This window comes from Mesitornis unicolor, unplaced genomic scaffold (assembly GCF_000695765.1).
Source record: "Mesitornis unicolor isolate BGI_N332 unplaced genomic scaffold, ASM69576v1 scaffold1654, whole genome shotgun sequence".
Classification (NCBI taxonomy): Eukaryota; Metazoa; Chordata; class Aves; order Mesitornithiformes; family Mesitornithidae; genus Mesitornis; species Mesitornis unicolor.
The window spans coordinates 81,274-92,027 of record NW_010180586.1 but is presented as its reverse complement, the minus strand read 5'-3'; the positions used below and the strand labels follow the sequence as shown (position 1 = coordinate 92,027).

Genomic DNA, 10,754 nt, shown 5'->3' with positions numbered 1-10,754 from the left:
GGGGGGGGAATAAAAAGGAAAAATCCAGCACGTGATAGATCATGAAATCAAGGTGGTGGTGTTCGGGGGGAGAGTTTCCTACAGTCGAGCAGAGAAACGCTTGTAGTTTTGGTGAGGATTTCAGCATCTGGTCCCGCGTCCCCCTCCCCCTGCCCGATACGCCACCTCTGCTTCAAAATTCAGAGTATAGCGCGCTACTTCCCCTCCGCCCCTTCGCTGCGGAGCCGGCTGCGCTCCCCAGGCGATTGCACAACGCTTGGAACAGCTGCCTTGGAAGCGGGTACTCGGGAGAGGAGCGGATGCCTCCCAGCCTTTGGAGGGTCCGGGTGCGCCTGCATCAAATCCTCAGCGCGGAAGAGGCAAAATTTGGAGTCTGTAAAGCAAATGGGTGAACTGGAATTTTAGAGAGCTGCTTCGCTTCAGTTTGCTGATGGCGGGGGCAGAGGGAAGGAAGGAGCTGTCTGACTTCTAAAATCACTAAATTTTACTTGAAGACAAGCATAAAAACACATAGACCCACAGTCATTCCAGGGTGATGATTTGGCATCGCTGAGCCTGCAAAAAAACTTGACATAATATCTGCTTTTTTAAAACGGCAAAGCGTGTCAAAGTCTCACTCTGACAAAAATCCCACTCGGCGAAGGCAACACGACTGATGGCACTTCCGTTAGAGAGCGCATAAACTGAGGGGTCATCAGAAATACACCGAGACAGGCAAGAGGCACTTGAAAAAGAGAAGGCTCAACAGTTTGAAAATTCAAGAGCAGGCATAGCGAATTGTTTGATATCGAGGAACAGAAAGTGAAAGGCTTTTCCAGCTACTTATGAAGTTCACGAATGAAACCGTGACCTCTTTTACGCAAAATGTTGTGAGCTTGGTGAAGTGGTAACTTCTGAAAAAAAAAACTCTCAAGGATACCATCATTTTCTTCATTGTCCATTACATTAAGAAACGTTTATAGTAATACAGGATAGGTTTAATTGAATTTCATTTTGCGTAGCTGGTATATGGGCTGAAAACTCTTCCAAGATTAGAAGCCGTATTTAGTTAAAACACTGGGGACGAAATCTATCGTTGCATCTTCATTACATCTTATGAAATAAAAGGAATTCTCTGATTTTGTGAGATGTACGAGCAATACAAAAATTTGGGTTCTCATACTACTGGGAAAATAACTGGATGCCTGTCGGTGTAAGGATTTATTGTATTTATCAGTCTATTTAAAGCTGAAGGAAAGAAGGGAATCAGTCCCTTTCACTGTCAGGGAAGTATCTGTATCGCTTTCTGTTTATTTCATTTTTCAATGCAAACAAACAAAAAGAAGCCAGTGGGGAGTGTCACAAACCTTACCCTGCAGCCACTGGAGCTTTCCACTGGAGTTAGTGGACAAGGGTTCGAGCCTTTAGCCATGGCTACGCTTACCTCGCGCTGTACGCTGAACCACAATTTCTAAGGCTTTCTGAAGATCAAGGCAGGTAACGATCTTTCCCTAAGGAAAAAAATTACCTCTGTTCACACACTTGTGAATCTCTCAAACTGAAAATAAGCATCTTTTGACAGTGGTGAGGCTGCTGCTGTATCTTTGGTTTTTCTTCAGGAAAAGCCTGAGTTTTGGACTGAACATTTAACCCCACCCCTTTACTAATCCTGAACTCTGGTGCTAGATATTTAATGCCCTTCTAATGTATGGCAGCAAGAACTATTTTTAAGTCACTGTGTTTCTACATTTGTAATCCATAATTGTCCCTCATTTGATTAAAAATCATCCCCTTTATTTCTCATTAATCTGGTTTTTGTACACAAATTACCGTACTTGAAAGAATTTCATCCATGCTTTCCCCACTTTGTGGAGATGTATTCATCACACTTGGAACTACTTCAATAGGCGTTTATATAAAATCCTAATAGTAAATAACTAAGAAGCGAAAAGAGACTGTTTACGTTTCAGTGCCAGCATTCTGAGACAATTATTAACGCCCTTGCTTATTTACAGATATATTTCCTCTTCTTAAGAATATCACTTAAAGCCACAGAATGTTCAGTGCTTTTTTTGAGCACTGAATCTGTTCCGCATTTCAGAGCTGAACTAACCTTAGGCTATCCCTTTCTTGCACTACTTTGCTTTCTTTCCTGAATGTTTAAGATCAGGAACGTAGACTTGAAAAGCTGAGTTTATAGATAAAGTAAAACGTGAACCTTCCTTCTATCATTTACCACCCAAACCGGTAACTGTTACTCAGCCTTATAGATACTCTGAAAATTTACCAGCAGAGATACCTCGTTTTCCTTATTTGTTATGATGGCGGGAGTGTAACTTTTTAACTTATAAACAACAATCCAGAGAGTGAGCAAGATTTTGGACAATGGACTGTGTTTGTCCCTGTGCTTGCTCTTTTTCCCTGGAATTCACATATTGCATGGGAATGGGAGGATACAAATACTTTGTGCTGTGCTCTGTTATGCTTTTGTTTGCGATTGAGAAAGCAAGGTGAAATGTGCTTTCGTGGTAGCTTCACAAACTATCTGACTTACAGTTTTCTTTTGCCTTAACCCAGGTTTTAAGCGGTTTGGGAAGTTCCTTTGGAAGATACTGAATAGGCTGCTACAGAACAGGGGGAAATTGTCAACTGTTCTCGTTGTAGAGGAGTGGGAAATGCAGCTTACTCAGTCATCCACCCCTGCACACTGCAGCTGTCAGTGTCTCCAGGTTTTGTAGTTGCGCTCGCGTTATCTTCAGAGCATTCCTTTCAACCTGCGTAGGCCCAGAAATGGGTCAGTAAAGCCTGCGAGCTAGGGAGGGATGCACACTAATCTTTAAATGTGAATGTTTTTGCAGTGAGTGATGGCATCCGCATCCTTGCCTTTGTAACTCAGCTCGGCATACATCAAGGATGTAGGAGTAAAAAGCTGATACTAAATTTGAGGATAGGTTACAAATAAAATTGCTTATTTTAAAGTGCACTAATGGTCAGAATTATCTGTGTGCTAATGAGGTGCGATTGAAAACCATGCTGAGTGTATAAAAAACATATTCTTGGAGCACTTTGTTGCTTTCTGGTACAGGCTGTTGTATATGGAATATTTTGGATTTTTCTAATGCCTCCCCTTCTCTTTGCTTGCTTGTAACTTCTGAGGCCATTTTATGTTTTTTATAGAGTAGGTTTTGATTCTCAGACGACGCAGAACACACCAAATGCAAAATTACTACTGCAGTTGTCTAATTTGGCTCACTTAGGTCAAAGTTTTCTTAAAACTTCAGTCAGGAGAAAAGCTTATTAATGTCTATATAGAAAGTGTATTCTAGCTTTACTGAGAAATACAATAAAAAAGTAAATCTGGTAGCCTTAAGGAAGCCTAAAATGCTGTGACGAAAAAAATATCTGTACCATGCTGAAAAGACCAGGGGGATGCTGAGTACTGTTGAAGGAATACTAAGCACTACAGCTATTCAAATATTTAATTGCAATAGATAAATATGTTATAAGTAAATTTGATTCCAGTTAAAGTCTAATGAAATTAAACGCATGCCCTTCAGGCATGAGAACTTCTTTTTCTTTTTTAAGGTTTGACATGGAAAAATGTTTTTATATGGCATAGATTTCCAATGAAAGGCTATCAGGTAATAACAGCTATTCATATTTTTTACTGTAATACAATAGTATCATATAGAAATAGCGCTGTTAAACCTACAAAAACATTTCAGGAATCCAGTGTTTCAATAGCTGTTCTGCTGGGTTTTGTTCATTGACAAATCACATGAACAGAAATCAATACTCTTTTTTCCAGTGTTTTAACATCTTTTATAACATACCTATTCTCAACATGCAAGCAGCAAAAAGTCACATCTCCAGGGAATTTATTTTAAACACATCTAAATATCATAAATCACACGTGCTTGTTTGAAATGCTCTCTAAAAAGCAGACCATTTTGATAAATGATTATAAATACCGTGAAATCATGGGGTTTGAGAACTTCTGATTGGTTTCTGAAACACATAAGTAAGAAAAGAGAGCTGCAAATTTGTAGTCAAAAATAATTGTGTAACTGATTTATCAATATGTCTGTGCTTTTCAGCGTGGTTGTAAATGGAAGGAAGAAAAAATATATAATAAAGCATAGCTTTTCTGGAAAGAGTTAATTTGTTTGGTATCCAGTACCAAGGCATCTCTTAACATTAAAAAAACAACAGCAACAACAAAACACCTCTGTAGATTTCATAAATGAAACAAGTTCAGAATATGATGAATAATATTCATACTTTTAGGTGAAAACTTCTAAGGCTGATTGCTTAGCAAATTTTGGGCTACCTGGTTGACTACTTGCTGGATTGTTTAATAGACGAAAATTTGCAGTATGTTCACTTTTGGAAATACAATCAGGAACTTTTCTAGGACTGTAAGATTTTTAAACACTATTTTACTGATCCATTTCCAGAATTCTTTGCCCATAGCCAGAGTAATTTTGTGTGGACAGAAATAATTATGGCCTCTAATTATGTATTTCTATCTGTTTATATATATCATTCAGTAGGATTTACACTCTCCCCCCTGCCCTTTTAGAGACATCAGGGTCCCAATCCAGATGTTCACTGGAGCACAAATGTTTTTGTGAGAAGGTCTGTTGACTCTAATGAACTACTGAAGTGCTCAAGGTTTTTTAGGCCATTGGAGCTTAATTCTGTTACTCCGTTTTAAATCTTTGGCACAGGAATGTAATTGCAAGTTATTCTTTCATTATTTGGTTTTAAGCACTATCAAGGATTCCAGTCTTCAAAGCAAAGTCACTGAGGGGTCTGGATGAGTGAGAAGTGTGGTACCAGAACAAAATGCAGAACGAGATACGGACATACGGGGATTAAAGATCCAAACATTCTGGCAGTATCTAGAGAAAATGTCACTAAAACTTTTCAGAAAATCATGGTTGTAGTTACCTTTCAGGATTTTAAAACTGCTGTTGCATGGTAGAGAAAGAAAAATCCTTTAGAATTCTTGCAGACATTTATTGATTAACTATTAGGATTGCCTGATTGTTTGAGCATTGCCAGTTCAACATTATATATATAATTTGAATTTTAATTTCTTTGGTTTTAACATCCTAGAATAAAATTTGTCCTAACGTAAATAGCATAACTTCTCTAGTATTTTGCGCAGTAAGTAATCAGACTGCAGATTTTTTTTGGCTAGTCTTGCTAATTATTTAATAAGTGCTTTTTAATTGGGCCTGTTAATCTGCATATAGCTTGCCATTTGGAAATACCCGTTCTTTAGTGAGGTGATGACTCGATATGCTGCATCTTTCAAGTCCTCAAGAGCAGGATTGAGCTTTGTCTCTTGAAATTCAAGGGAAAGTGTCAACATTCTCTTTGCTGCTGTCTGCTAATAATCTGATATTGCTCATTGGATTTTTGCTTTCAGCAAATACAGTGATACACGGCAGTATGAATGGTTGTTGTAGTCTGTTTCTTTCATTAGCAAAATGTATTCTACTAAGCTGTGTTGCCACTATCTGGAAAGGAAGCAAAATAAATCTGGTTTCATCTGCAGGAATGAGCAATGTTTAAATCCATCAGTAAACTGTAGTTACGGTGGAGTTGGTTTCAGTCCTTATTTTTGCTATGTTATCCTGTGTCCTTGTTCTAATACACTTAAGAATGCAACTTGAAATGACACGAAAGGAAAGTCATATTTTTTAAATATAAATACTTGCATATGTCGCTAATAAGGTTTCTAACTAAAATAGTGTGGTGTTAGAGAAATTTGATAAACAGTGCTTGAGGCTACTTCATTACATCAGTGCACAGCTGGGCACTGAACCCAGCCTTATGATCTGTCACAAGCCCGTGCCCTGTCCTTTTATGTCTGGTTCCAGAACCTATACAATGGCAATACCAGTGCTTTCCTTCCATTTGTAAAGTATCACAAAGTAGCTTTTGTTTAATGAGAAGCTTTGTGTGCGTGCACGTGCTTTTTTTTAGTAGCCTGTAAAGACTTACAGATCGACATCACCATTTCTTAAGTACTGCTGGTGGCAGGGTAGGAGCGAGATGGTGTGTGGCCACCCTGCAGAAAAAGCCGCTGTCCCATTGCTCCGCATCACCTGTCCCAGTATGAACTGGTGCAGTGGCATAGGTGCACACAGCAAGGAGTCGCTCGACTTCTGGGGTGAGTGTCTAGGATCTCTGTTGACCGGGATAGCTGCTTTTTTGTTGTATTTAATGAAAGTTCGAATTCAAAACTAGCCTGATGTAATGGTGTCAGATGCACACAGTCTAGTTTTTTATATATATGAAGTATTTGAATCTCTAAAAAGAGTTATGAAAATAAATGGTTTATAAACATACATGCTAAGGGAAGTCTCACCTGGAAAACATTGATGACAGAACTCCCACTGATTTTTGGTGGAGCCAGATTTTAAGGCATGCATTTTTACTGTAAATGTAGCTTAGCTTGGGAGAAGATAGACCAGTGAGCCATGTTAGCTATCAGGGTATTTGTGATACACTGTCTTGAACACTTCCAGAGGCAAACACAGGAAAGGAATGCTTGTTTAAAAAAAACACACTACTGCCATCAGTCTTGAGATTTCTAGCCTGGTGAAAACATATTTGTTGTCTTTGTATGTATTAATATAGATTGCAAAATCTGTTTCCTTTGAGAAGTTTACGTAGCCATATCCATTTAAAAGAATACTTTAATAGACAAAAATTCAAATCACACTGATGTTATTAAATCTCTGCTATTTTATATATACAAATATACATCTGTAGTATCGCTAGTGCATCACTGTATCCTAGCATTCACCAAGTGATGCAAAGTGGAAAAAAAATTACTCTAATGGGATATAGTAGTAGACAGCTTACTGTCACACATGAAAAGTTGCTTCTGAAGTCTTCTACTAAACATTATAATAGAAAACTTAGACTGTCACAATTCTACTCATTAATGTCAATTATATTAAAGATGTAATATTCATTGTAGATTAGGGAGGATGTCCTTCATTTTCAGATCTTGAATCAACAGAAGACAGTAACATACCTCCTATTCGGAACATGAGTTTATTTTCCATATGCAATGGTGAATTTCACAAATAATTTTGGGGCTTCGCTACTTGATTGGAAGTCATGCACATTACTAAACAGGCATGTGTTTAGACATCAAAAGAAAAATCAGAGATCATATTTGGAAATTGGCTACTGAATATTTTGTCTAATGATGACTGTAATAATTCAGTAATATGCGTTCTGCAATCAGTGGAGCTTCTTGGTCAATAAAAAGAAAAAAAAACAGTCTGAACTTTTTTCTGAAAAGTACCTGTGCTGAATAAACCTTGAAGTAGTGGGAAAAGGGGCCTTTAAAATATATAAGCACAAGAAAACATACATGAAAGTTTAATGGTCATTTGAAATAAAAGGCTTTTTATACTCAAACCTATGTTTCCTTTTATCTTTATTTTCAACAAATGAAACAAAATTGTTTAAACAGCACAAGAAACAAGTCTCAAAGGAATGAGTCAAATCTTTCATTTATGATGGAAGAGCATAGTTCTACTAAACCAATAAAATCCAGTGGATTATGAAACCCTAACTAGAAGCCAAGTAATCTTTTCTTTCTTTTCTTTCTTTTCTTTCTTTTCTTTCTTTTCTTTCTTTTCTTTCTTTCCTTCCTTCCTTCCTTCCTTCCTTCCTTCCTTCCTTTCTTCCTTCCTTCCTTTCAATTTTTTTTATGAAGCTGCTTCTTGGATTAGAGAAAAATTGGTTGATTGAACATTATTTTATAGCAAATAGGATATGAAAAAGTAAAACTGAAACAGATTACTGCAAGCTTTTAAAAGTCCTTCCTTCTGCATTCTCTCAGATCTCTAATAGCTGTTTTTTATTTTTAGCAAGTGAGGCTGAACAAATGCTGCTGTACATAAACTGCGTTAGATGCACTTCAGTGTCCTCTGCCACCATTGTGAGTTTTAATTCTCAGACTATGATCCCACGATTATGCCGGTATGCGTTTCATTTTGTATGTTGGGCGAGGAATGAAATCTTGGGTGTGTTGAAGTCAAAACTAAGTATTGAGTGGAGCCAGGGTTTCACAGCAGAAGTAGTCGTATTACTTTGATATGAACACACCTGAAGTTAATTGTATGTTTACACGTTTTGGTTAATTGGGGGCATTAGTCACTTTAATTTACCAAGCGGAAAAAACTGTTTCCCACTTTGGTACTTCTAAAAATAGATACTAAAAAATCTGTTGGACATATGTGGGCTGACAGTATAGCTCTGACGAGAGTTGAATGAACTGTGAGGTTTTCTACCTGCCAAGCAAAAAATGGCATATTCTAGAAGAATGCGATGTTACCTGAGCATGCATGGGGTCTTCTTTGGATGAGGGTGTTTTTTCAAGGAGAACAAGGCTCCCAGGCACACAAATCTCAGCAGCAGCTTATCAAGCCTTTTCAAGCTGTAGACCCCATCCTCATAGGATGTGTGGATAAGCAAAATCTACTTGTGAAAATGTGCTTATTAATGTAAAAAGAATGGTAGGAACAGTGGCTGAATGTCTCCTAAATTCATGAAAATATCTGTTGGTTTAGTGAAGGAAAAAGAATTTAAGTCAGATGTGTTGACAAACTACACGATGGCGTATTTTGTGAGGCTTTGGTACGCTGAGCTGGTAAAAATGGTGTGAAGGGAAGCCCACACAGCTGCGGTGACTTTGACCGCTTGAAGGTACCTTGTAAAGTGTTGTGCTTAGAATGCTAGACAGCAATTTCTGCCAGAAGAAGACAGCAGTCTAATGGCGGAAAAGGCGCGTTCACTGCTTTCAAATTGATATTTTCTGAACTAGACTTTAAAACCTAGTAAAAGTCCACGAGTCGTACTCGCCTTACACAGGGCTCAGGAGAACTGAGAATACTGCAAATCCTTTGAACTTCGGAATCACTGATTTGATTGATTCAAAAGTAACATAGTAGTATTAAGCTCTTCTTTTCCTTCCCCCCCACTTTTTTTTTCTTTCTGTATTCTTGTTTTGGGAGTACCACAATGACCTCAAGATGCAGCTGTGTGTTAAGTCTTTGCGTTCCTGAGGACATTAGAACAATACACAGCAATGGTCTCCCTCCCGGCTCCCTCTCCCTCCCTCCCTCTCTTTCTTTTTTTTACACAAGTCCATTTCTGAAGGAGCGTATGCCTATATATCCTTTCAATTTGCATTTATCCTTACAGAATGAGCACTTTCTTTACTGCAAAATAAAAAATACTGCTCTTTACCTTAAACAGTTTTTCATTAGTTGCTAACCTACGAAGAGCTAAAGAGAACAGGGCTCTTTAAAAGCAGTAAGTAGAACCACTTAAATTATAAATTTAAAAGCAATAATTTGAATAAGCACAGGAAAAAAAAGATGGAGACAAGGTTGCAAATATTTTGGATTGGTTTACATTATGAAGAAATATGTTGCCAAACATTCCTGTAGTTTTGGTTTAGCTTTGTATTTTAATTTCTTTTCTCCGCTCCTTCTGAACCCTTTGCTTTTTACACTTTGATACATTGCTACAACTTTATGAGGCAAACATTTATTGCTTTAATATGAGGATATGTACAGAAATCTAACAGTATTCAAACTCTATAAAGCTATCTATTTCACTGGTTCCAAAGTGAAATTTAGACATGCAGGGAAGGCGCCAATCGGGTTTGCAGTCTGCTGGCATGAGAAATATCAGAGATTTAATGGGTTTGTATTTGCAAACATATCACAAGAGCTTTGCCAGACATGACACCCAAACAAACACTTTTTTTTTAAATAGATATTGTGTGTTTCAAGTACAATGGCTAAATGCATGCAGCCATTTTGAAGTATGTTTGGTGAAAAATAACTTAGAGAATGACCCAGTCCTTCAAAGTTCTTGGGAAAGCCATTTCCTTCCCTCCTGCAAAAGCCACTAAGTGCTTTGCCAGTCTGCATAGTGATGCTCTAATCCTGTCAAAACTTAGGTTATGGTGTTTAATTATCTTGGAGTTAACAGTGTAACATTGAAAAAGTTAAGCACAGGCATGTTAGTTGCTACCTTGTCATTGATTCCTTCAGCTCAATGGTGTGCGGCTAAGAAATATTTTTTGTTATACAATATATGAATAGATACCATAAAAATATTATTTATGAAGGCTCTGCCTTGCTTTGTGTTTTTCAAGCATGTTTCCTCAAGTAATTGATAGTCTTAATTCACACACACATAAACTAAAAGCTGAATCCATGTTAACCTTGAAACATATGGTTGTCTTGATTATGTAGATAAGTGGAAAGCTTGATGATACCCATATAGTGGTGTCTTGCTACATGTTCTTGCTGGTCTATTAATTAAAAGGACCTTGTTAGCATATCAGCAAAGTCTTAAAAGGCAGAGCTGAAATTCACACTGAGCTAGAAATGCAAGAAATACTGTTCTTATCTGAGCTGTTGATATGAACCTACTTGGAGCCTTACTAGTTCAGAAGTTATCTCAGAGAAGTACATGTTCCCTAAATACCTGTGGAAGAGTATTTCTGCCAGTTTGGGAACAGCCATACTGAAGCAATCCAGAGTAACGTGTGTAGCGTATTGCACAAGCACAAAAAGAAGGTCTCACTAATCAGCCTGTGCACCTTCCTTGCCGTGTTACTGAATGTCCTCTATTTCTCTGATCTCCACAATGCCTAAGAGCTAGCTTTATGCAGCTAAGATCTGATTTTTTTATAAAAGCAGACAGTATTTCCTTTCCTTCCC

At 37.7% G+C, this 10,754-nt stretch overlaps 1 protein-coding gene across 1 annotated transcript in view; it reads left to right on the top strand.

The window, feature by feature from the left end:
- Window positions 1-10,754, top strand: part of MEOX2 (mesenchyme homeobox 2) — a 52,307-nt gene that overhangs the window by 762 nt on the left and 40,791 nt on the right. The window lies entirely within an intron of this gene.